This window comes from Macrobrachium rosenbergii, chromosome 1 (genome assembly GCF_040412425.1).
Source record: "Macrobrachium rosenbergii isolate ZJJX-2024 chromosome 1, ASM4041242v1, whole genome shotgun sequence".
Taxonomy (NCBI): domain Eukaryota; kingdom Metazoa; phylum Arthropoda; class Malacostraca; order Decapoda; family Palaemonidae; genus Macrobrachium; species Macrobrachium rosenbergii.
This window is the reverse complement of record NC_089741.1, coordinates 20,308,775-20,334,437: the sequence shown is the minus strand read 5'-3', so window position 1 is coordinate 20,334,437 and position 25,663 is coordinate 20,308,775. Positions and strand designations below refer to the sequence as shown.

Below are 25,663 nucleotides of genomic sequence, written 5' to 3'. Positions count from 1 at the left end.
CTTCAGGAACGGGTTTCCTTTTTTTAATTCACAAAATTGGAGACCTAAGAAGTTCCAAGGAACGACATACCTCTTGTCACTAAGTGTAACAGTCGGACAGACAAAAAAGCAGAATAATATCAACGACAAAAAAAGCTTTATTTTTTAGTAACAGTAGTAGTAACGGAAATACCGATAACTGTACAAGACCCAGCAGACGTAGCAATGGCATTTGTGGTAATCCTATACGGTCCTCGTCGTTTCGACCGTAAGTCATTTAGGCCGTAACATCCAAAACAACGTAAGACGTTATATTTAAGATATTTACCGCTATGTTTATGGTATATACCGTCATTATTTTATGCTTTACGTACATCCCTAAGAGGCTGGCACTGAACACGGCGCCGATTTTGTACGTAAAAGTGCTTACGGCCTCGATGACTTACGGCTGAAACGACCCGAACTCATTCTATAGGTCCCTTTGAGCAGATACTGGTACTGCAACCTACAGTTACAAAAACATGCAAGCCCCCTACACACACACACACACACACACACACACACACCACACACACATGGCGCTATTCACCCGTATAGTCCACTCTCTCGCTTCGTAGATATCCATAACCTCTTCCACGCCATCTCTCCAGCAATTCTTACGCCTTCTTTTCTCCTCCTCTATTCACGTCCAAGTTACGCACTGTTTCTTACCTATCATCCTCCACTCTCATATGCCCAAACCTTAGATCATTGCAAGCCATCTTTTCATTTGTTTTAATAATAATAATAATAATAATAATAATAATAATAATAATAATAATAATAATAATGTAGCACCTCAAAATACGAGGAGGTTTGATGCCAGTAATACAGTAGCTTGGTAGGAGTGACTGCTATCTTCCATTTTCAGTTGAGCAAAATTCTCGATTATTTGAGCAGTTTCCGATATTCTTGCATATCTCCAATAAAGTTGATACCCTTTCCTTCTACATCTTAACCACTTTGGCTTATTTGGCTTCTTTCATAGCCATGAGTTTTAGAAGATATACAAATCTTGGAAAATGATCAGTCCATACAGGCAAATATTGATGATTTTCATATGCATGCTAACCATATTAATCAAACCAAAATTTATCACATATGTATTTTACGATATAGAGATTAATCCATATGCACATAAATACGTGTCTCATATCCTCTACCCGAAGTAAATGTTTCAATAATATTACTAAGGACCTTAGCCCTGGGGAAATAAGCCAAGACGAGCCCGCCCCAATAATCAGTCATTAAGCTCTGAAGGGAAAGGGAGACGAGCCTAGAGTGATATTCGTGGCATCTCTCGGATTCTCATCTTCCCAGAGATTAATTCTAGAAAACCCGCGCCTTGGGTGTTGCTTAATTAGAGGTCCTTTCCTCGAGACATAAGAGGAAATCTTAGTCAGAATTATTGCACAAGAAGCTTTTATCTTATTTATTGTTGGAATATTAAGATTTGCTTTTGTTTATAGAACGTGAATGCTAATCCTAATTCCTTTCATGACCCTGTGTCTTCTATCTTTCTTTGAGTTCTCTCAATAATCCAATCATAAGATTATTAAACTACCATGGATGCATAACACATCCTTGTCTTATGCTCACTTCCACACCAAACGAGTCACTCTCATGATTACACATTCTGACAAAAGATTTGCTTTCATCTTAACAACTTCTAATTTTTCTCAATAGATTAGCCTTATTATCATACATCCTCAAAACCTAAACAGCATCTTCATCTGTTGTATCAAGAGATTTTTTCCGGGGTCTGTTTATGCCCCACATACCTATTTGCTATTGCTCTCAAACTTAACAAGCAAATGCTTTGTACAAACACTACGCTCCGGAACGCAAATTTCTGAGATGTAGGCTTATGCTAGCATTGCACAAGCCCCGTTTTTTTTTTTTTTTGCCATGCCCCTAGGTTAGGTTAGGTTGGGTTAGGTTACGTTACCTGTAGAGTAATTTGGGTGTGGGAAACAATGGGATTATTTTCAAGAAAATTCTATGGTTAGCTTTTACGATATGGCGTCCGGCTTTTTTCATGGCAAGGTCGATCGGTACTCGGTTACATCTCGGGAAAATGCCTCCGGGACTTTCTAGCGAGAAAGGGCTATACCCGATGTGCATTTTTATACCAGATGTGCATCCCATATAAAAGTAAGTTATGAAGAACTATGCTATACTGGCATCGTTGCTTGCTCTGCTAAATAAATTTCAACGATCTATAATATATTTGGGTGATGTGAACCGGTGACTTACGACGAGATTCAGTAAATTGTGGATTACAGGCAAAAGGTACGCGACGAAGACCTGTGCCAAATTTGGGCTCCGTTCAGCAGTAAAACACAACAAGCTATGTTGAAATGTCGCTCCTTGCATAAAAATTAATTACGACGGCTGTGCTAAATTCACTCCAATTCCCATGTAAATCGTGATGAACAATACTAAATTAGCGCCTGTTGGACCAATGAAAAACAGTGGGCTGTAACGAATCTGTTTCTTGCACCACTAAATTACGATGGGCTATACCAAACTTGCGTTCATGTAGCAATCAAAGACAATAAATATATTGAATGCGCTTTCCTGATAATCGAGTGCGGTATTCAGTATATGTTCGACACTCCTAGAATTTGCTTAGCTAACACCCAAGTTGCATTATTTCTTTCACTAAATTACGATAAGCTACATTAAATCTGCGTTCCACACACACACACACACACACACACACACACAAATACGAAGGACTCGACTACATATGCACTCAATGCCCCAATAAATTATTTCGGGTTATAATAAATTTGCCTCCACTCTCCAGCAACAGATGACAAGCTAAACTAAATTTGTGTCCCATTGACCCATGAAATACGATGAGCTATCAGGCCCAAAATCATTGGGGTGGAAATGATTGGGCTTTTGGAAAACTATTTCTGTTGTTCTAAAACCCTCTAAAATCATTACGCCTGAATTAATGGACGTGTAAATAAATGCTTCTGCCAAAGTGAATTAACGTAGTTGTTCAATGCAGATAAAAGGATATCAGAGGCTTTTTTGGTGCTTTGCTTGGAAATGGTTTTGCAATACATTAAAACTTTTAGCCGAGGTGGGGTTGCGTGTGGTGGCTATATAATGTTTTATTTAAAATTCATTGATACAGTTTAATTATATTTTTATCATACTTCCTTATTGTTCATAGAGGATGTAGCCTTGTTCTGTGCATCAACGGTTATTTTGACTTAATGAAACAAATCAAGTTTTGTACCTTATCAATTCAACTCATCTTACCATAAATATTTCTAAGTCAATTTAAGCCACAAACAATATTTTTCTTTTCCTCTCAAGCTTCTCACACTGTTGTGGCATCACAACGTTTAATCGTCACATCTTCGTCTTTATCTCGACCAACATTAGTGTTCTCCCATCAGTGCATTCTGCCATGCGTCAACTATGGTCTAATTTGTAGGAACTGACGTTAAACATCCAAAGAGGATATCATCCTACCCAATGGGGGTCAGCCAGTCATGATTAATTACCATGACATCGGCTGCCAGTAGCTATCTTCAGCTCCCTTGCAATTCTCACTTACAATCACCTCTGATACCTTTCACATCATTCACAAAACAATTATTCATCTCACACCATATATAATCCTGAGTTTCTTTCCTGCGGTCCTTCAACTCTCGGCGTCATTAAAGTTTTCGATATCTTAATCGTTTCTTATTCTAAAATCAACAATTATCTCTTCAGTAAACCCCTCCAGACCTATATATATTCACACACACACACACACACACACACACACACACACATATATATATATATATATATATATATATATATATATATATATATATATATAATGGGTTGTTGGATTGACGTTGTGGAACATTACGTTTCACTTCACAGTATTCCGTTATGAACTACCATAAGTAATAAAATTTGTAGGATATGTTTTTAGATTTTTTCCTTGCAAAACTAACCACTGATTTTTGTGAACGACCTAAAAAGAAAAAAATTGCGCCTTACCCAAACGTTAGCCTTTAACTTATGTTGTTCAGAGCGCAGGATACTTTAATTAACCTTTCCGAGTGTTAGAGTTAAAGCCAAAATACAACATTTTACTTCCTCTAAAGAAGGGCCTAACCTTTTCCCGCACTTTTAAAGGAGATGCTTTTCACAACACTTAAGAGAGGTGCCTGAATTTACAAGACTGGCGGACCTCAATAATCACCCCTTTGATTAACTATTGTCCTTTTAACTGAATTTTTGGTGGGCCTGCATCTTGACCTCTCAAATTAACGGGACCTGTGACTGCTTTGACTTTGGCAAATAAATTAGTATTTTTAATCAGGCATATTGAACCCATATGATAATTACCTCAAATAAAAGACAGAACAGTATCATCTCATGGAGATTGCTTTGTGTTCCCCAGTGTATATTGTGTTGGACGCAGGAAATTCATAAGGTGATGATAGAGGACTTAAGTACTTGTCCCTTATGGTAAATGGCCCGCATGTGTTAGAGTGGTTTAACTTTGTACAACTGTAGAAATATTTTCCTTCACTCGTATTATTTTCTGTGGCTTAACAGACGATCTCGTTAAAGTGTCCTTGCTTTGTTTTCTCTATAATTTGCCCTTTCGTTCGATAAGTAAATTGATTAACATCATTGCTACATTCACTTCTATATTGACCACCATTCTGTTTTCAGTTTATCATTATTTGTATTTTCACCTTGGTCATGGATTCCTGACGTAAAAGATAGACATAAGCCCCATGAAAGTAAAACAGATGTAAGAAATGTAAAAGTAAATGGCTCTTTCTGTAATTCCAGTAGGTAGCTGCTATGGCATGAAATTGTTTTAATTTAAAGAGTGACAAAATCTTGATGAAACAGGAATAACGATACGAATTGAGATAATGATAATTCACGGGAGAGGAGAATACTAATCAAACCTTGGCGCATCATTTACCTTCCAATAGCAGGGTTATTGAGCAGATAAGTAGTGCTTAAAGTCATTCAATAATACTTGAAACAAGGATATTGCTCCGTATGAGAGAGAGAGAGTACCCGATGACACAGTTCTGTCAGAAAAAGTAAATGGATATGAAGACGAACTTTTCGAAGAAGAATATTCCCTCATTCTTACTTAATGAAGTCAGGTTTTGACCGAAGTTCTGAAGTTTATCAAGTGAGTAACTGATGATGGAGGCCATAGTCTTACCAATAAAGAATGATGAAATTAATTATTTAAGTCTTACCTCACCTGAACAACTGTGAGATGTCTGGTGCTCCATCTCCTCGGAGTCATCTCTCTGAGTGCTCACCGTTCAGTGCTCAGACCTCCTGCGAATGAGTGAAATAAGCGATTTGTTACAGAAACAAATAACCAAGGCTCACTTCAGGTGATAAAGAGTATTTCGAGACTTGTTTTTAATATAAATTTTCTAACTGTAAGGAAATGATGTGTCACAACATCCGTTTGACAAAGCTGAATAATAATTATTGATGGCAGCAATTACAAGCCAATCTTCAACCTTCCAGTGCTTCCTAAGGGCTCTTATACACAATACTTGGCCAAGTAGGCCTATGGTTTCGAAGCATGGTACCGAAGCTGTGCTCGGAAACTGCTCGTGTAGACAGAAGTGCTGAACCACCTACTGTACACTTCCTGGGCAGCTACGAGTGAGCTGAATATTTGCGTGCTTCGATACCATACCTCGACACTGATCCGAAGCGGTCGCCAAAACCATACTTGCCCGCGTATCGTGTATGAGAGCCCCAAGGTTTCTGATACATCGATCTTCAAGCCCTTATTAGTAATTCGAATAACAAACACTTGCTTTCTAAGAGCCTGTCTGACTACGGGAAACCTGGGTCAGGGAATTATCTCTAGATATGATCACATTAATTTTAGTGTTTTATTAGACTTGGCTCACCATGAGACTAATATGCATACTCGATCTCAATACCAGTTTCTTGTTTATGGTGTTTTTGGTGGACCTAGAAAAATCTTGTCTTGTGCTCCGCAGGGAAGTGTGTGTATTCTATGCTCTTTTTAGTCACTTAAGTAACATGAAATAAGGTAGTATAGCTGATGCAATAGGTAGATGTCTATACTCTCTTGATGCCTCTTCTTTCCTATAACTGAGTTTATGCATATGTATATATACACATATATACATATATATATATATATATATATATATATATATATATATATATATATATATATATATGTATATATATTATATATATATATATATATATATATATATATGTGTGTGTGTGTGTGTGTGTGCGTATATATACATACATACATACACACATATATACATCCCCTTTTCCTGATACTATTTAGCTCCCAAGAACTGCTTGGTTAGGAGGCTAAACGCCATTAGAAATAAGTCTTTACCGATTAGCCAAGCTTGCGTAGTGCCCTCATTCCGCGATTCACATACATGGATTGACTGTACATAATAATTGTCTGTATCAACAATATCTGATATTACCTTCGATTCTTGCCTCTCTTTTTTTCAGCCATGATACTAAGTATTATTTTTAAGAGTTCCTGCAACTACATTCTTGGCGTCAATAATGCCACATGCATTGGATGTTTTGCTCTACGACTACTTAAACTAACTCTACTTTGTGGGTGCCAAGCCTCGATGGATCTTTATACTTCAGACAAGATCGTTCGAAATGGTGTCTCCATTCTTCTTACAGCGATGGTAAAGTGTCACCGGAGGAGTTCCTTTATTGCCATGTCCCAAATGTTCTATAGTATCCTTAACACTGGAGGTGTCATTTTCATTAGCATAGGTAGTGCTTGAACTTTAGCGGTCGTCTTTCGCTTTCTTTACTTTACAGAGCCTCTAGTGCCTGAACATCAGTGGAAGCATACAATGTCCATTTAACACCTCCAGTGCCTGAACCACAGAGAGATCGATTATTCCTCAGTAAGAAAGCTGAACAGTCCCACTGACAGTGTCTTCAGCGTTGAAGCTCACCGATTAAATTGTAGTACTACTTTTAAGTGGGCTGAGTTATATGCGCCAAAGGCCCTTTATTTGTCTTGGCCTTTCTGGCTTTGATAATGTTCATGCACATAGCCTTTAGGCTTAACTGCCTTTTGATTTCGGTCTTTTTCTACAGAATACGTTCCCGGGGAGGCTTCCTCTCCATGTTAATGTCTTGCAAGAATACTTTATGAATGCCTGTTCATTTGAATATGAAATTATAATAATGCTAGTTTGGATGCAAATGGAAAACATAAGGCTGATTACATGAGGAACAGACATGAAGTTCAGCGAAAGGAAAGGTACCCGATTGAAATTATTAAAAAATAATCATTACGACCAATTAGCTTTTGTGAAGCTCTTTCAGACATTTACTTCCCCAACATACAATAAACTTCCATTAACTACAAGACCACTGCTCTTCACAATTAAATCAGTCCCATAATCCCTGGATATTTGGCACAGTTATGTCAACATTTAACGGTTCATGCTATCTGCTTTTATCGATTAGAATATATTATAACCTCAGTCCCAGACATTAGGCTAATAAATATATAAACAAAAGGAAAACTTCCCGTGAATAAACATTTCTCTAGATTAGCTCCGCAGATCTTCAGACCCGCCACAACCCCACCTTCAATTCAATGGACGTAATTTTCTCCTTTTAAATCTAGACAAGTTATTACCAATCCTCACATTTTATTTATGAAAGAACGCTAGTGGAAGAAAAGTTTGGTTCACGTTTTGAATTTTTAAGTTTGTCTCGTCTTGAAACCGTAGTCGTTACTTCTTAACCTAATTTTTCCTGGAACTTTGCCAAGCCAGGGTATTTCTGATCAATGGATTCCCCTCGGCAATAAGTGCTATAATGTCTTGGGTCTAAGTTCATAGCCATGTTCATGCCTCTAGCCTTTCACGCACTAAACATTTATAAGTCATTGCGTTGCTTTAAATCACCCCCGCCCCCCAAGTATAAATTTTTAAGTTTATTTGCTTATGGATTATTTCTCTCATGGCTTCATTTTGAGTAGTTTTGCTACATGGAATATCAAGGTTGAAATTCATCACTAATAGCTTTTTCCATTTTTTGTCGCTTAAACTTCTCACAATGGATTCTACTAAATGTTTCTTCATTTATTTTCTGTGTATTCAAACCAATAACTCAATTTGATTATCTATTATGTAAAATGTTTATTAATATTATTATATGTTAGGTAACCACTAAAGTTTTATTCCTTTCAATATACATTCAACCAGCATTAAGTTCATGAGAAATGAAAAGTCACTCCTTATTGTACTTTAAATTTCCAAAGCTTTAAAACGGCTGTGATAAAAGGGGGAACCTCCTCTCGGATGGCAATCGCAGAGGTCCTGTAAAATGCAAGGCCTCCATTTGGTGCTATATATCCTTTTCTAACCAGAATTACTTTACAAAAAAAAAAACAAAAAACTTTCAACAAACAATGAAAATGGAGAAGTTGGCACTGAATTTTTCAAACTATACATGGGCTAATTAGGCACTGAATTTCACAGTCTAGTCGTAAATTAGCTGTTTAAATTACTTATTACCCAAGATGACAATATAAAACCAAGCTCCGAAATGAAAGATGAGCGTTGAATTTGCCAAGCACCTTCAAAATAGAGGCAGTAAACAGTCAATGTTATGTATTGAAACCAGAGCCTTTCCCATCTCTTAAAGAATGTCTCCTCCGAGGATTCAAAGACGAACCATTAGTAGTTGTTAAAGAAACCTAATACAGCCGGATAAAACCTGATATTATGAACAGAACGGCAGGAAAGGTTCGTTGGAATATATGATCGTATAACCTATACCCTATAAGAATCAGAATCTATTCCTGTTATTCTATAAATCTTTGCGCCATTAATGCTTCAGTAATAATTAACTCTAATTTACCGTATTGTACTTTTAACGATTATGTAAAGGATTGTCCAAAGTTCCTATAAAATCCGAAACAATTCAATTAATTGTTAAACCTAACAAAAAGCACTATAAGTAAAATGTTCTGGAAAATGTCACTCAAGATCAAAGAGCACTTATCAACTAAAATTACTATACCACCTATGAAATAGTATTTGCCTGCTTAACACTACCTGGCACTACCTGTTGAACACCGTACTTAATAGCACTTACCAAGAACTTACCATTCAATTTAGATTTAGTTTAAAAACCTCCCAAGGACTTATTATGGCAGGTCTTTCGACCCACCATAAGTTCAAGGGAGTTACCCCCACCCCTTCAGAGGCACCGCCCCTGGAGGGGTGGAGTCTTTAAAAAAAAATTTACTCGAGTAAGAAGTGTCCAGTAACTGGCAACTCGCCATTTCATTCTGTCTTCTTGCTTACCTATTCGAGGTCTTCTTCAATATAAAGGCTTCGAAATTAGATCACTCTGCCATTAGGGCTCCAAGATCCAGCTGTGAGTTATGGAAAAGCAGGCATGAAATCAATTGCTCCTGAAAAAAAAAAAAAAAAAATCAATACGGAAACACTTAAATTAGCAACAGAAGCATTCATGACCTATTTTGGAACATGGAAAAAAAGGTTACAACTTTAAGAGCAAAACTGAACTTAAGACGGTTCCAAGCATCTAAGAATAAAAATTAATTGGAAGGGTCGGTATACTAGAAATACCAAAAACCACTCTAGTTACTAATATATAAAATTTGAATCCTGTATTGCAGATATGTTGTTATCACACTTAAACTTAACACGTAATCCCTAACTTTTGCAGACCATATATAAAATGTGAAAAAAAATCTGTAATAAAATAATCACTAAGAATGAAATATAATTGGAAATTCTATGTCCGAGCCTCACCCACTCTTTGAAAATATGAGCCCATTAAGGCCTTATACAAAGCTCAAACTATCGAAGACGCACTGAAAAACCAAACTAGACAGTTTACCGGCCAATGTAAGCAAGACTCTCCCTCCAAGTGACAGCCACCGGTGGAAAAGTTCGCCTGGCCTGACGTCACTGGCCAAGGACGGTGAAGGCTACGAGGTGCTACTTCTGACAGAAATTAAAAGCTGCAAGATAGCTTTTGTCTCCTTTATTATTATTATTATTATTATTATTATTATTATTATTATTATTGATGGAAACAACCACAAAATACCGCGCGAAATATAAGATTGAAAACTCTTCCTCTCTTATCTCCCAACCGTGAGATCACGAGTTAGATCGTGAAGTGAGATCGAGATTTATTACTATTACTGTTGACCAGTACCTAATTATCTGCTGAGGTTGACAAAGGCACAATGAATTTTTCAACTGAAAGACCTAAATCATTTTCCTTCTCAAGAGATAGCACAGAATGTTACAGCATCATAATGCATCATGATATGAAGTGAGGGAGAGAACGAGTGAGGAAAGAGAGAGGGTTCTAACCTGAGTGAAGGGCTGGGTTGGCCGCTTGAAGGAAAGAAGGTTATAGAATTTAGTGAAATTGGAGAGTGTGTTTGTTTTTTGAAAGATAAAGTAGAAAACGTAGATCGGGGAAGGAGGAAGAGTGTGGTTAACGAGGAAGGAAGGAAGCTTATAAGATTTGAGAATAACAGAAGTAGGAGAAAAATTCCGGAGCTAGGATGGCAATATTCAAGAATCGTTTAATTAAACGCTTGCTCAGTCACTGACAATGACAATCACCAACACGTTTTGCATGCTGTAGGAAAAACGACAGTCTGTTTATGTAAACTTTTCAAAGACGTCTGAGCAATCCCACAAAAACATCTGCAAATGATTTTCAAACAAAAAATCGCACTAATAATTACAAACGAAATTTATAGCGACAAAGATAAACCGCATTTTGATAAGTCCTCAGGATCGAAATTGGTTAACTATTAACTTCTGCCATTTCAAAAAGAGTTTACGGTTCGCCTATTGTAATCGATAACCGAATTTATCAGCGGTTGAGTGAGCAAGGGAAAATTCTGCTTATTTCTCTATCTACAAGAAAAATAGGAACCGATACAGTAAAAAAATCAATTTATTTTTACGCAACAGGAATCTTTTCATTGAACAGGTTTGACTCGTATAAAGAATAAGCTGATTTTTTGCAGATGGCTTTTGTGTGATAAAAATTGGAAAGCGGTACGTTTGTAAGCATGTTCATAGTTTTATTTGCTGTAGGTTAAATGTACACACACTCATATATATATATATATATATATATATATATATATATATATATATATATATATATATATATATATATATATATATATATATATATATATATATATATATATATATATATATATATATATATATGTATAAGTTATCAGGTTATCTGGTAACTATTATCCCTGCATCGCTCCATACAAGGGCGGGAGAACTTACCTCGGAAACGGTTGGCAACACTGGTAGCTCATGACCGAAGATTCCTCCAACATCCGCCTCTCTCTCTCTCTCTCTCTCTCTCTCTCTCTCTCTCTCTCTCTCTCTCTCTCTCTCTCTCAACTTTACTGAAAACCTCGTAACCCATGAGTGTGTGAATCAAACTCCAGAATACAAAAAATAGACATTTATTATGCAAATCTAGCAAAGGACAGTTAAATGAAAAATCATGCATGTTAGGTAATTAATCCCGATTACGCTATATCCAAAGCAAAATAAAACTCTTGCAAGAAATCATAATATGTAGGAACTAACTCCTGCTTCTCACAAAACAAACCCAAAATCCACTACATAAATTTGTCTGTGATCTGTAAAAAAAAAAAAAAAAAACACATAGCCACTTCGGCCCCCACTTTCATTCCCACAGGGGGCTATATATATGCCATATTGAGATTCTGCCTCACTTGAAACATTCTGCAATGGACAAAACAATGCCCATTAGACCACAGTTCATAATACGTAAGATGCACAATAAAAATACCAAAGAAAGGCAAGCAGAATCACTGCAAATCAATCAGATCTGTAATGCAAAGTCAAAAAGATAAGTGATTTTCGTAAGTTTAAACTCACTTTCAGTGACAGGGAATTCCGATTCCCAGCGTGTTCCAATGCATCCCTTCATTCTGGACCCTCACCAAAGAATGAACAGTTTTTCACTATAGCCCTTTGCATTTAGCATTTTCGTAATGCACATACAATTTCACAACTCCGTTTAACATGCCCCAAAAATCCGATTCACACCGGAACAAAGATTCCATGCCTTCCCATGCCACTATGATGGAAACTTCCATTCTTGGACACGCATCACCAACGACCCACTAAAGCAAAGGTGATCGTCCAACAAGAGCTGAAAATGCGCCAAATCGCGCTTATTAAACAAACATACTTCCTAACTGCAAAACAGCTGAACATTGTCAACAAGTTCATATGTTTCACATCCATTCACACCTCTCCCATTCTAGACATTATGCATATATATATGTATATATATGTGTGTGTTTATAAGTATGCATGTATACTGGTAAATATGTATATACTTGTTATCCAATGGTTACAGTGTTCACTAATTATTGACTTACATCCTTACTGAAGACCAGTGGTGACTGATGGTTTTGGTAAATGAACGTATATCACCCTATCAATTTCCGTTCTTTAAAGATGCATTGAACTGAATATACATAAATGATGCTGTGAATGATATGTCGACACGGAGCATCGATTGAGTCTGCAGAAGGCAGATATCAAGCTGATCTTGACAGATTCATGTTGAGGATCTTCATTCACCATGAGGTAAACAAGTCTTATTCGCCAGAAAGAATTATCGGATGACCACTGTTTACGAGTCAGTTCCAAAACTCGGGTTTCGAGACGGCAGTAAAGTCATTTCATTTTTTGCTATTGATGTGTTTTTGTTTGAAGCGAATCCAGGTCACAACACGTGAATGGTTTTTGCTGTAATGCTGAGTGGCTTCGCGTTATGAAAGGTCTGTCTATAAACAGATCTTGGTGTTGGGATGCAATTGTGTCAGAGATCAAAGCGCGGACCACTTTCGGAGACTTTTCTGTTTTGGATACAATAAAACAGTGACATTGTTCTGCAAGAGAGTCGATCAATGTGTTTTTGAACTCAACTACTTTCATTTTTAGTGCAGTTCTAGACCTATCAATAAACAGAGCGTTCAGATTTGCAAGGCTTTCGACCTTTTTACTAATTTCGTAGTAGCCAAAGATAACTTTGTTTTGCCTAAATCATTCTACACATGAGCGGAGTTTTTTGAACACCAGTAACTGAGAAAAGAAAAGGGGTCTTCATAATTCCTGGTGAATGGTATGAAAAACCATTTGATGCTTTCTGTTATTCACAAAAATTTTAGTTGCTATTCATTCACATCTTGTAACAAACATCTATTCTATGAATAGACCGAATCTTTTTGTTCGTGAAATAATTCTGCTTTCAATGCAAGGGAAGATCCCTCTCAAAACAAACAGCTTTTCTGTTTGTGAGAATTTACGAGTTTATTTTCGAACTTTGCATAAGGCGCGCACACGCACACACTCATAAACATGCATTAAAGAAAACTTTAGCAGGAATTGGGAATATGCCTTGCACGTTAAAAGAAGAAGACGTGATCGACAGTGGGTCTCAATGAGGCGTGAGAAAGGAACATCTGAGAGAGGGGACGGGGGTTGTTTAGTGAGTGAATTAACAGAGTATCAGTACGTTTATGATGATAATAATAGTTATTATGGCTGGTAAATGCAGTAAATTTATCAATATTATTATTCGAATACAGGTGAAATATCGAGTCCTTATAACAAGTGGGATCGTCAGGTGTGACGTGACATGCTGATGCTAGAATGAAGGGAAAAATATATGTATTCTCATAAGCAAAAGTAACTGATATGATTAACGGTATGTATATTGGATCCATATAAATAAAATAAGGCTTTTACTAACGCTGTAATATATTCAAAGAAAGTTTGCCGCCACGGAAATACCGACACTGTAAAGCGGCATTGGTAATGTGGAACATTATTTAAGTCAAGATATAAGAACAGCTTAAGGAAAACATAATATGAAAGACACAGACGAAGGGTATCGCAGAAAAACACCAAACAAAACACTGCCATGTCCTCAAACAAAGGCTACTTCCTCAGAAACACTCCAACCTGGGCGTGTTCTGGCGTCGGTGCTTCGTAGGCAAAAGGTGCTTCATAAGTCATTTCATTTCTATAAAGCCTCTCTGGAAAGGCAGAAGAGAGAGCCTGAAGTCCCCTGAAGAGAAAGTAGGACAGAAGGGCTGAGTCTCCTCATGCTTTCAAGATGTCCTGCAGGACTGTACTGCCATTTCAGTGGTGGGTTTTTTTTTACGTGGGAGTATTCCTCTTATAGAAGAAATCAGCGAAAGTTTTAACTCAGCGGGTCAGGGCAATTTAAAGTTTTTCTGTTTTTTTCATTATGTGTCAGTCTGTGTGTGTGTGTGTGCGTGTGTGTGTGTGCGTGGAAATCTAGCTTTCTTTCTCTGCCTGCCTGTTAATCTGTCTGAGCTCCGAGGTAAAGTGATCGGCTTCTTTGGATATTTGTCTATTTATCCATCTATCTCTCTAGATTTTTCTTTCAGCACAACGGTCACTGCCACATACAGTTTTATCTGCCGATATCAATCTACCTATCTATACACAAACACATACACAAACATACACACACACACACACACACACACACACACATATATATATATATATATATATATATATATATATATATATATATATATATGTATATTTATATACATATATATAAATAATATATGTATATATATACACATGGATATAGATATGTGTATATATATATATATATATATATATATATATATATATATATATATATATATATATATATATATATATATTTACAACCCATCTTTGGGTATGATATTTTTATGCTGTTTATCTGTTCTTTATACTACTGCATGCACAGATCGAGGATTGTGAAAAGATTTATGCATATAAACACGTTATGACTATTTAGCGAATATAAAGAAGAATGTGATAAGGATACAAAGGGAAATAGGAATAAAATAAGGATGAGAACATCTCACTTTTAATAAAAAATACGTCATTTACTAAAAAAAAAAACACCAAAGACGATGAGTTCTAAGAAAATTAAGAAAATGAAAAGGTTCTTCAGTTCTGGGAACGAGAGGCTAAAAGGAAAAAAGGAGACTACAGGCACCTAAAAACACACATGCACACACACACACACAAACACAAACACAGGCACAAAAACTTGGACATACATTATGAAGTGAGGGCTTCTTAAATAAGCCAGTGAATGATTCATTGTTGGAGACGAAATAAACAAAAAGTTGTATATAATGTTACTAGAAATGTTGACTGATTATAATATTTCTAATGTTTACCTCTAAACAAACGTTTTCTCCCACCCCCACCCCTACAATAAACAAATATTTTCTCTAATAACTGGTCTGCTGGTGTAGTGGTTAGTGTCGTGGCATGCAACTCAGATGTCGAGGGTTCGCGTCTCCCCCAGAGCGATGAAAAATCACTGGCTCTGTATCACGATCAGTTACTGCCGCAGTGTGGGGTCTTCGGTTGGAGGTTGAAACCAACATTCTTTGGCAGCTTGAATTTCAAGTCAATGGCCCCTGTGTGCTTGCTCCATGTGAATAGGTTTCATCTACTGAAATAATAATAATAATAATAATAATAATAATTAATAATAATAATAATAATAATAATAATAATAATAATAATAATAATAATTAATAATAATAATAATGCCCTGCGTAGGTGTCTTGCAGGGTATTTAATTCCAACAATGTCTCTGTCGAATGGAGGAAAGTTGCGAGAGTTAGACTTCTTAAAGTCCCAGAGGTGACAGCTCGAAAAGAAGGACCAGCATTCTCATCATGCTTTCATTTTACCCTTGAAGACAACACTGCTATTTCGCTCCAGGAGATTAAACACAAGGGTTTTTTCTTAGAGGAAATTGTCAGAGGTTTTGACTCTGAGAAGTCAAAACCATTTGAAGTTTTCTCCCCCCCCCTCTCTCTCTCTCTCTCTCTCTCTCTCTCTCTCTCTCTCTCTCTCTCTCTCTCTCTCTTGTGCTTCTGTTTCTCATTTCAGGATTAATGCTTATATAAGAAACAATATTATTAAATAAATAATGCTGGATACATTGCAGGTCGCCACAAAAGAATATCATAGCTTTTGCTGTCACCATCCTGACAGATACACAAGAAATAATAAAATACCAGTACATCAGGTAAATAGATTATGTGAAATAATACAAAATTAATCAATGATGAAATAGATTCAGAGGGTAAAGAAAAAACAGTATTGCATAAACTTAACAGTCCGGCCATGTGGAATGACTTACAGACACCTTCCGCGCAAAATGTGAACAAAACTGAGTCTAAAAAGACCAAAGGCCCGAAATTTCCCCTTCAGCGACGTCAAGGACCGGCCCAAGCGTTTCCCAAACCGTTTCCATTGGTGACTGTCAAGGTGAAATAGATCACGATTCTTTATGGTACGATGTGTTTTTATTTATTTATTTTTTTTTGTCTGGTGAGGAGCGTTGCCTGGAGAGTAAAAACACAAGTAAAATATGCGCCGAAGTTTCTTCGGCGAAATCGAGTTTTCCGCACTGCGTATAATACTGTTATAAAACTATCAGCTACGACCACACAACGCTTAGCTACTCCACAGATGCGTCGTGAAGATGCGTCACACCCTCCGGAAAGCGCTGCCAGACGCACGATCCATGGCTAATCTTTGCCTTAAATAAAATAAAAACTACTGAGGCTAGAGGGCTGCAATTTGCTAAGTTTGATGATTGGAGGATCAACATACCAATTTGCAGCCCTCTAGCCTCAGTAGTTTTTAAGATCTGAGGGCGGACAGACAGACAAAGCCGTCACAACAGTTTTCTTTTACAGAAAAATGAAAAAAACGAAAAATAAATCATTCAGGTACAAATGGTGGGACAGAAGGCGCGACTTGCACCATCGTAGGCGTAGACTGATTTGGAATGAATGTGAATGACGATTGAATAAAGTATTTCGATTCACACTGAAGGTCACACTTACTTTTGTATCGCCTCTCTCTCTCTCTCTCTCTCTCTCTCTCTCTCTCTCTCTCTTTCTCTTTAGTTTAAACTTTTCCTTTTGTTCTGTGAAAAGAAAAACAATTACCGACAAATTAACGAAACATGATTAAATATATGTCTGTCACTTCAGCATTGACAAACCAAAGAAAACCAATGAATTCTAGAAGCTGATCAAAGGAAATGTGACGTGAAAATGCGACTGAAGTTAAATTGTTTTTTCTAAATTGTCCTTTCAAATTATTCGTAAAAACAAAACACACATAGACTGCATTTCTGTATAAACTGTCTGTGGAAGAACAAGTTTGACGGGAGGAAATCTTTCCCCCCGGACTTTAAAAATGTCGAGCCGTGGCCAGCGAGTCTTAAGGTTTCACTGTCATGGCTGCGCAAGCTACCGATATAACTGTGTGTCCGATTTATTACCGGTAAGTTGCCAGATGTGTATAATGATACCATCAGACTCGTTCGCCCACCATTTGTAGTGACCCACACAGCAATCTATATTTATATTTATTTACCTTGACTGAAAAGAAGTGAAAGTTTTACACTATATTGTTCTTCCTGTTGTTCTCATGGTCTATCACTTCATTCATATTGCCTTCAGTTATATTATTTTACTTGTATTCTCTCCTCGGGGTAGTATGTCCTCTGCCAGCACACATTTTGAACACTCAGCTTTCACCAACAAACATTCTGACCTTTTTTGCTTTCAACAACACGTATTTCGACCTTTGCCCTCTCCTCAACTCATATTTCGGTCTCTCCCGCCTCCCCCAACATACATTTCGATATCTTTCACGCACCCAAACACACACTTCGAATTCTCATCCTCTCTCCAGCGAATATTTCAGCCTCTCTTCACTCATCTCCTCACCTTTCGACCTCTCCCTCTCTCACCAACACACACCTCGACCTCTCCAGTTTTCTCATCACACATTTAGGAAAGCTTTTGCAAACCTGCAGATCGTTACTTCGCCTACTGCAACATTCAAACTCTGTCTGGTTGCAACGGGAAGCAGTAATGCAGATAGGATGAGGAGGATGGATGGACAGGCGTGCAGACAGACAGACAGACGGACGGACGGACGGCTTAATGAAATTAACGCCGTTACATAACAGATACCATTTTAAACTATGAAGGTCAAAGGTGAAAGAAAAATATGGCCTTTGAAGACAACAAAGCTGTCGATTCCATTTCAACATAAAATCTTTTTCTCATCAAAGAGCCTCTTTTCTGAAAATGCAGGTCAGTTTTTCGCCTAAAGTAATGTCTTATACACAAATTCACTTGAATAAACTGTAAAACTTTATCTAATAGCTTCCTGTATCTTGATACTTGCCAATTTAGAGAGAGAGAGAGAGAGAGAGAGAGAGAGAGAGAGAGAGAGAGAGAGAGAGAGAGAGAGAGAGAGAGTGGGAGGATTTGTGCCAGGATAAATAGATAGTGAGAAATTCAACAATTCAAAGGTGATGTAATAAAGCATATGTAAGAATAAGTACAAAATGTAAATAAGTTTTGAGAAAATCCCTCCATAAAGTTCCGAAGACAATTCGATCATGTAAATGATGTAAATTCTTTATAAAAATTATATGAAGCAGGTGAATATCAATTACTGAATTCCACCTCATAATCTATGAATTAATGCAATTCCAGTCTCTTCCTTAATACGAAGCAATAGGTAACAAATTCAGATGTTAATCCTTTAGAATTAACGAAAAGTTCGTCGACGATAATGGCCGTTCTCAAACTCACTAATGATACAAGTTAAATAAAACAGGAGCGAGTATTATTTATCGCAGGTCACTTAGTGCTTGCGTAAAGCAGTGAATGTTTTGACTCAGGAGTGGGAAGAACACTGAAGTTCATTCAATTTTGTGTTAGTTCTCGTTTTGTTTTCTCTCTCTCTCTTCTCTCTCTCTCTCTCTCTCTCTCTCTCTCTCTCTCTCTCTCTCTCTCTCTCTCTCTCTCCTTCTTGCTCTATTCGTTGCAAAGTATATCATATTTTTTGTCTATCTTACATATCAGTAGTATGAGTACAGTATCTCCTAAGAAAACTTAACATTTCTCAAGCGGTCAGTTTCGGGATCAGCAGAGGAAGTAAAATGTGGGTACTGCTTCCAGGGAGGGAAAGGATAAGCAACATAAGTAAATAAATAAATAAGTAGATAGATAAATAAATAGACAAATAAATATATAACTAGATAAAAATGAAAATACTAATTATATATAATGTACTATGAATTACTGGGTGAAGGATTAAAAACCTGCTGTCACTGAAGGACGAAGATCGAGTTGGGGAACAGAACAGGAGGAATAGTAAATATTTTAATAAATAAAAAGTTGTATGAAGAAAAAAAAGAAGAACCTTGGACAAGAAAAATTAAAGACGACAGATGTAAAGTAAACAACCGAAGGAGAAATGGTGAGTTTGATAATAACACTAATGACGAAAACCTTTTTCAATATATTTATCTACCAATGAGCAAAAACATGCCGGGTGCATATTTAGTAATTCCTGTCTTTTCCTGAAACTTTATTTTGTTTCTTGGCACGGATCTAACCCAACAGCTTTCAAATGAATCAAGTATGCACACCAAATCTCAAAGCTCATTTCTTCATTGTCTCTCCGGAAGAAATAGATTTGCAGCTGAGCAAGACTTGACCCCACTAGAGAAAGTCACAAAGGAAAGACGGAGATTTTTCTTGCTTTCAATCTGTCGTGGATGACTTGACTCCTCTTTCAAGGGACGAGTTTTGACGCGCGAGTTTTACCCAAGAGATTTTCTTCTTTCGGGAGAAATTGACAATACTTTCGACATGGGAAAGTCAAGGCCACTTGGAGCCTTTCTTTTCGTTTCTTTAAATCTTATGCTGGTTTTCCTTTTAGACTTTGTTCTCCAATCTAAACATTTTAATTTTAAGCAGTTCTTTTACTGTTCTGGCGATTTTTCACTCAAAGTGCATCCCAGATGATAAGAGAATATTAAACTAAATCTGTTTTCCTCTAATATATGATTGCAGTATTACTTACGAATGTCCTCTCTGACGTGGTCTGAAGCAACATCACTGTATTCTTGACCGTGGCTATGTGATTACACAACAGCTTAAGCAACATTGATAAAATTGATGAAGGCAGATAACGTCAATCATATCGTACTGGGGAGCCATTTAACCGAAATTTTTATAATGTCAGAATAGTTCTATAGTAATATCAACCTTGAAAGAATTGCGTCTCTCTCTCTCTCTCTCTCCCCCTCTTAACTTTGTTCCTAACAAAATCTACAAAATTTGATATGGAACAAATAGAAGAGACCATTATCTTGCAGTGCAATCTTCTAAAAAGTAATAGGGATTAGACACACACTCACTATATATATATATATATATATATATATATATATATATATATATATATATATATATATATATATATATATATATATATATATATATATATATATATATATATATATAGTGAGAGTGTGTGTCTAATCCCTATCATATAAAAAGCGAAAAATGTAATATGTATTATACATCAGCAGGGAATGCTCGTAATGAATAATAATGTTTATATCGTTTGCACTGATACGAAATATCTGTAGTAAAAACTATTATTTTATCGAGGGGAAATATTAGTAATATGTCGGAAGAACTCGCGTAAACGCATGCAGTTATCTACAGTGACGATCCGGGCAAAACGCAGAAACCAAAGTCAGAAACCGATTGTAACAAGAGCCACGATCTTGATTGGCTGCCACTCTGATTTTACGATCTCTAATGTCTCCGCTGATCGTAAATCAAGTCACGTTCGAGATTAAACTCGTAATCCTGTCACACTTATTGACACCTCGTCCTAAATCCCACCATCTTCTCTGGGTCTCAGGCGCAGGGTTAGGCTATCATTATATTCATAATGGTTTCAGGTCCGATTAAGAGAAGAGGGCTAAACGTAGTGTTACCGTACATGGCTTGTAACATACCAGTAGTCACTGAAGCTTGCAACATGCTTTAGGATTTTGTGCCCGTAAGGGTTCTTGCTCACAGAGCAGCCAGTAAGAGCCAGGCGATGATTTGCAAGTGATAAAATGGTCAAGAATATAAAACAGGAATAGCGATGGTACGAAAGTGAATAAAATGTTCAGGAGAAATGAAAAGCTGATCGCGTAGGTTTTAATCCCTTTAAACCCTAGGGTGCCCGTTGGTTGGAGAGAGAGAAAGACAGCAGCGAGTTGTAGATAGATATTAAGGAACGTTTTAAACATTGATCAAACGAAAGAAAGGAAAGTTCAAAACTCTACGGATATATCATACCCTATTTCATATTAGAGGACTCTTATGGGCCCTCGTGCATGCAGGCGGATAACTAGCGATCTAAGAGTGGAGGGGAACACTGATTATAGGGTAATTGATTAATTGATTTTAATTCTCTTGGCGTTAGACAACAGAGGTCGTCGATGACGCAACGAATATCTGCTGAAACTAAATATACAATATGTGATTAAAACACACACCACAACCACATTGACAAAAAATCATATTCAACCTAATCTTCCTCTTTGGAAATATGAGAGCGGCAGACTAGCAATTCCAAAGAGCTAGGGATTAATTTGTATTGTGTAAAGTCTTATTTACAGGAGTAACATTCAAATGGTGGAAAGTTACAATGGCCGGGTGATTTGTTCCCTAAGGATAATAAAGTAGTTTTTTCCTTATAAAGAACCTGCTTATCTCTCTCACACTTGTAATGGCTGACAGTTTTATGAATACTAGATTTCCAATGCTCTTATTATTACTATTCAACTTGAAAAGCTTCCAGTTAATGTAATGGATACAAGTGAAAAAGGACTAAGGGACAAAAAGATGAAATATTCAATAGAAAGAGACGATAGAGTGACTTTCATCTGTTCGGTGGCAAAGACCAAATGGAACAAATAAAACAGAATATTTAATGTTAACATCAAACGAGCTCTTAGGCCATTGCAGTCAAGATTCAAACGATACAGGCGCGGGAGTTTGCAAATAGATTCAGACTGGATCGGTTGCGTGGAAATATGTGCATTTGAAAACAAATGAAAAGTAAGAGGTTTATCTTCCACTATATATATATATATATATATATATATATATATATATATATATATATATATATATATATATATATATATATATATACATACATACAGTATATACATTTACGTATGTCAGTATGGAGAGACAGAGAAAGAGAGAGAGAGAGCGAGAGAGAGACTTATATATGTATATATATTAGTATATATATATATAAATTTATAATTTAAATTTATATATATGTGTGTGTGTCTGTGTGTGTGTGGGTGGGTGGGTGGGTGGCTGGGTGTGCGGGTATGTGGCGAGCAAGCACAAGCACAAAATCGCTTGTTGTTTTAATCCACAGTCGGCTATACATGGATATACACTTCGTAATGTGGCTGGTATTTGTACTAGGGTTAAGGGTAAACCTTTCCCAGTGCACCTAGGAAAAAAATTGCCTTTAACTGTGTCTTTTAAAATGGAAATTAGCTAAGAATTTAATAGAGAAAAGACGAGAAAAAGCTATTCAACATTCTCTTTGCAATATCTCTTGCCTCAGCCATCACTCCTCTCTCTCTCTCCTTCTGCAGTGTCGCAACATGAGCTAATCTTCTTTGCAACAGCAAGTGAAAGAGATTTTTCTAGTCCACAAAAACAGCATAATGAGATATTGAAGGTCATGTGATGACTCCTCATTCGATTCAAAGGAAACGAAAATTCTGTCAGAGTTTTGAAGTCCAGGAGCTCAAAGTTTTATACTCAGAAGCTTTCAGGACTTTGATGTTTGCAAAGTCAGTTTGCAGTGACAAACAACAAACAAGTTTATCTGCAGGGAATAATCTTATATCGCTTCTTTTGGCAGTCATCTATTCTGTTTTAGTCTTTTCTTATTTTATTACTGACGGTTATGACATGCAAGAACGGGTCATTTTTTGTTTCGTTTTGTTATTTTTGTTTATTTACTTCCACTAATCTTCCTATTCATTACGTTATGAATACCTGAAATTGAATGAAAAATTGAACGTTTGGCTCCATCGATCATTACTGCTGATGGTGGGGCGTGCCACTCACTCGCCTCAGAACCATCGCATGATTCTTACTGTCCCTCTTCCAAAACAACGACCATCACAATGAGGTTCTTGTAAAATAAAGAGACCTCATCATGCGTATCACCTGAACGGCGCATGCGCGACACTTTTATTCCAATAGCTTGAGTGAATCTTGGCAAATGCTGTATAAAACTACCAGCTACGACCGGCCAGCACTCAGTCCAGTAAAGGCGTGTCGCACGCCTCCGGAGAGCGCTGCCGGATCAACGATCCACGAACTGAACATATAATTGAATATAGAGTTTAGGCCAGAGGCCAAGCACTGGGACCTACGAGGTCATTCAGCGCTAACACGGAAATTGACAATGAAAAGGTTTTAAAGGTGTAATAGGAGGAAAACCTGGCAGTTGCACTATGAAACAACTGTTGGTGAGGATGGAAAGTAAGATGGAAGAGAGAGAGAATATGAATGGAGGTACAGTAAAAGAAATGAAAGGGCTTACAGCCAGGGGCCGAAGGGACGCTGCAAAGAACCTTAAGTAATGCTTACAGTGTACCGCATGAGGTGCACTGACGGCACTAACCCCCTACGGGGCGAACGATCCACGGCTAACCTTAATCTCAAATACAATAAAAACTACTGAGGCTAGAGGGCTGCAGTTTGGTTTGTTTGAAGATTGGAGGGTGGATGATCAACATACCAATCTGCAGACCTCTAGCCTCAGTAGTTTTTAAGATCTGAGGGTGGACAGAAAAAGTGCGGAAGGACAGACAAAGCGATCTCAATAGTTTTCTTTTACAGAAAACTACAGAGAACTTCTCCACTAAAGAAATAGAAAGATCATTTTGCTTTCTTAACGAAAAATATTGGTCTCCTCACAAAAGAAAAAAAATTGATTCTCATTACTCAAAAATTCTTTCTAAAGTCAATTCTTATTAAAAGACAAAACAGAAATTCTTTTCAATAGGTTTTCGATGCATATAAACAAACAAGCAATTTATTCCCTTTCTGTGAAAATTCTTTCTAAAATCGATTCCCTATAAAGGAGAGGTCAAAGATTTTTTCTTATAATATTTTTAGTGAACGTGAACAGTCCCACAATATCTGTGGAATCTGCGCATTGTTAAGCTTCTACGCAGCGCGGCCATTAAACCGGGGAGCTTCATCAGTGAATAACATGAAATAAACAAGTTAAAAATAGCGCTGCATCACTGGCGTGACTTCAAAGCGAAAGGATAAAAACGAAATAACAAAATATTTTCCAGCCACAAAGCAAAGCGAATAAAGTGGTTGCCGACAACAGAAAGGAAATCAAAACTTATTTGAAACTGAAAACAATAAATCTATTTTGAGGTGCTATATATTTCGTATACCCATAAATAATGTAGAATATATTTTTATACGTTTACATCCTCTGGTCTTTCTGCATGGCCTTTTGATTTCGTAACTTGTTTACTTTTTAATATTGTTTTGTTTGTCTTCCCTCTCTTTCTCTTTATGTATGTATGTATGTATGTATGTATGTATGTATGTATGTATGTATGTATGTATGTATGTATGTATGCATATATAAATACATATATATATGTATATATATATATATATATATATATATATATATATATATATATATACGATACGAGTATGTATGTATATATATATATATATATATATATATATATATATATATATATATATATATATATATATATATATATTAAATCCCAAGTATCATCTACGATCCAGTTGACCATACCTGGGGACCAACTTACATTACACTCAAGGGGAATTGTAATTGATAAACGCTTCGTCACCAGTGAGATTCGAACCGCTGACTGGTTGGAAACAAGGTACAGTGACTTTGACCACTGAACCATCAAGAGACTCTGCTGTACATATGCTTTTCGAATTTAGATATTTTTTTCTACTTAGAATAGACATCACCTCACCTCCACCATGATGGCAGATTTGTCAGTATGCAACACCACTGTGTGGATGAATTTTGTGTTTAAAATACTTTTAGCACTTCGACTAATCAGTTGATAAGAACTACAGTATACAGCAGAGTAACCTTTAACACTTAACCCTTTCCCAAAGAAAAGCCCCACCCTTCAAATGTCTTCTTTTTTGTCCGGAAATCTTGCTCTTGGGGATCTTGGGCCTGACTCCGACCTACTTCAACTTTCACGAGACAATCCCAAATCCCAATTGGTTTGCGCGACCCACCCCAGTCCATCCATCGAGTGAATCTTGATATCTTGCAGTGCACATAAAAACTTTATATGTTGTCTGTTTCCATCTAGTCTATGGACAGCCCACTCGTGAATGGATGAATGGCTCCTCTGAGTGTCTGCTTCATACCCACAAGCATCTTCACTTGATAACAATTTTAATAATTTCTGGGGATATAGCTTCTATTTTTCACAATTCGTACGGCAGAAGATACTTACCTAAGTACTGGTCACATTTAGAGTCAAA

At 36.8% G+C, this 25,663-nt stretch overlaps 1 long non-coding RNA gene across 1 annotated transcript; it reads right to left on the bottom strand.

Annotated features, from left to right (window-relative positions):
- Nucleotides 1–5,131: 5,131 nt before the first annotated feature.
- On the bottom strand, nt 5,132–9,973 carry LOC136841511 (uncharacterized). Its single transcript, XR_010853973.1, has 3 exons — nt 9,870–9,973; nt 9,396–9,505; nt 5,132–5,355 (listed from the first exon to the last, which is right to left on the bottom strand). It is a non-coding gene; the product is annotated as an uncharacterized lncRNA (long non-coding RNA).
- Between the last annotated feature and the right edge of the window lie 15,690 nt (nt 9,974–25,663).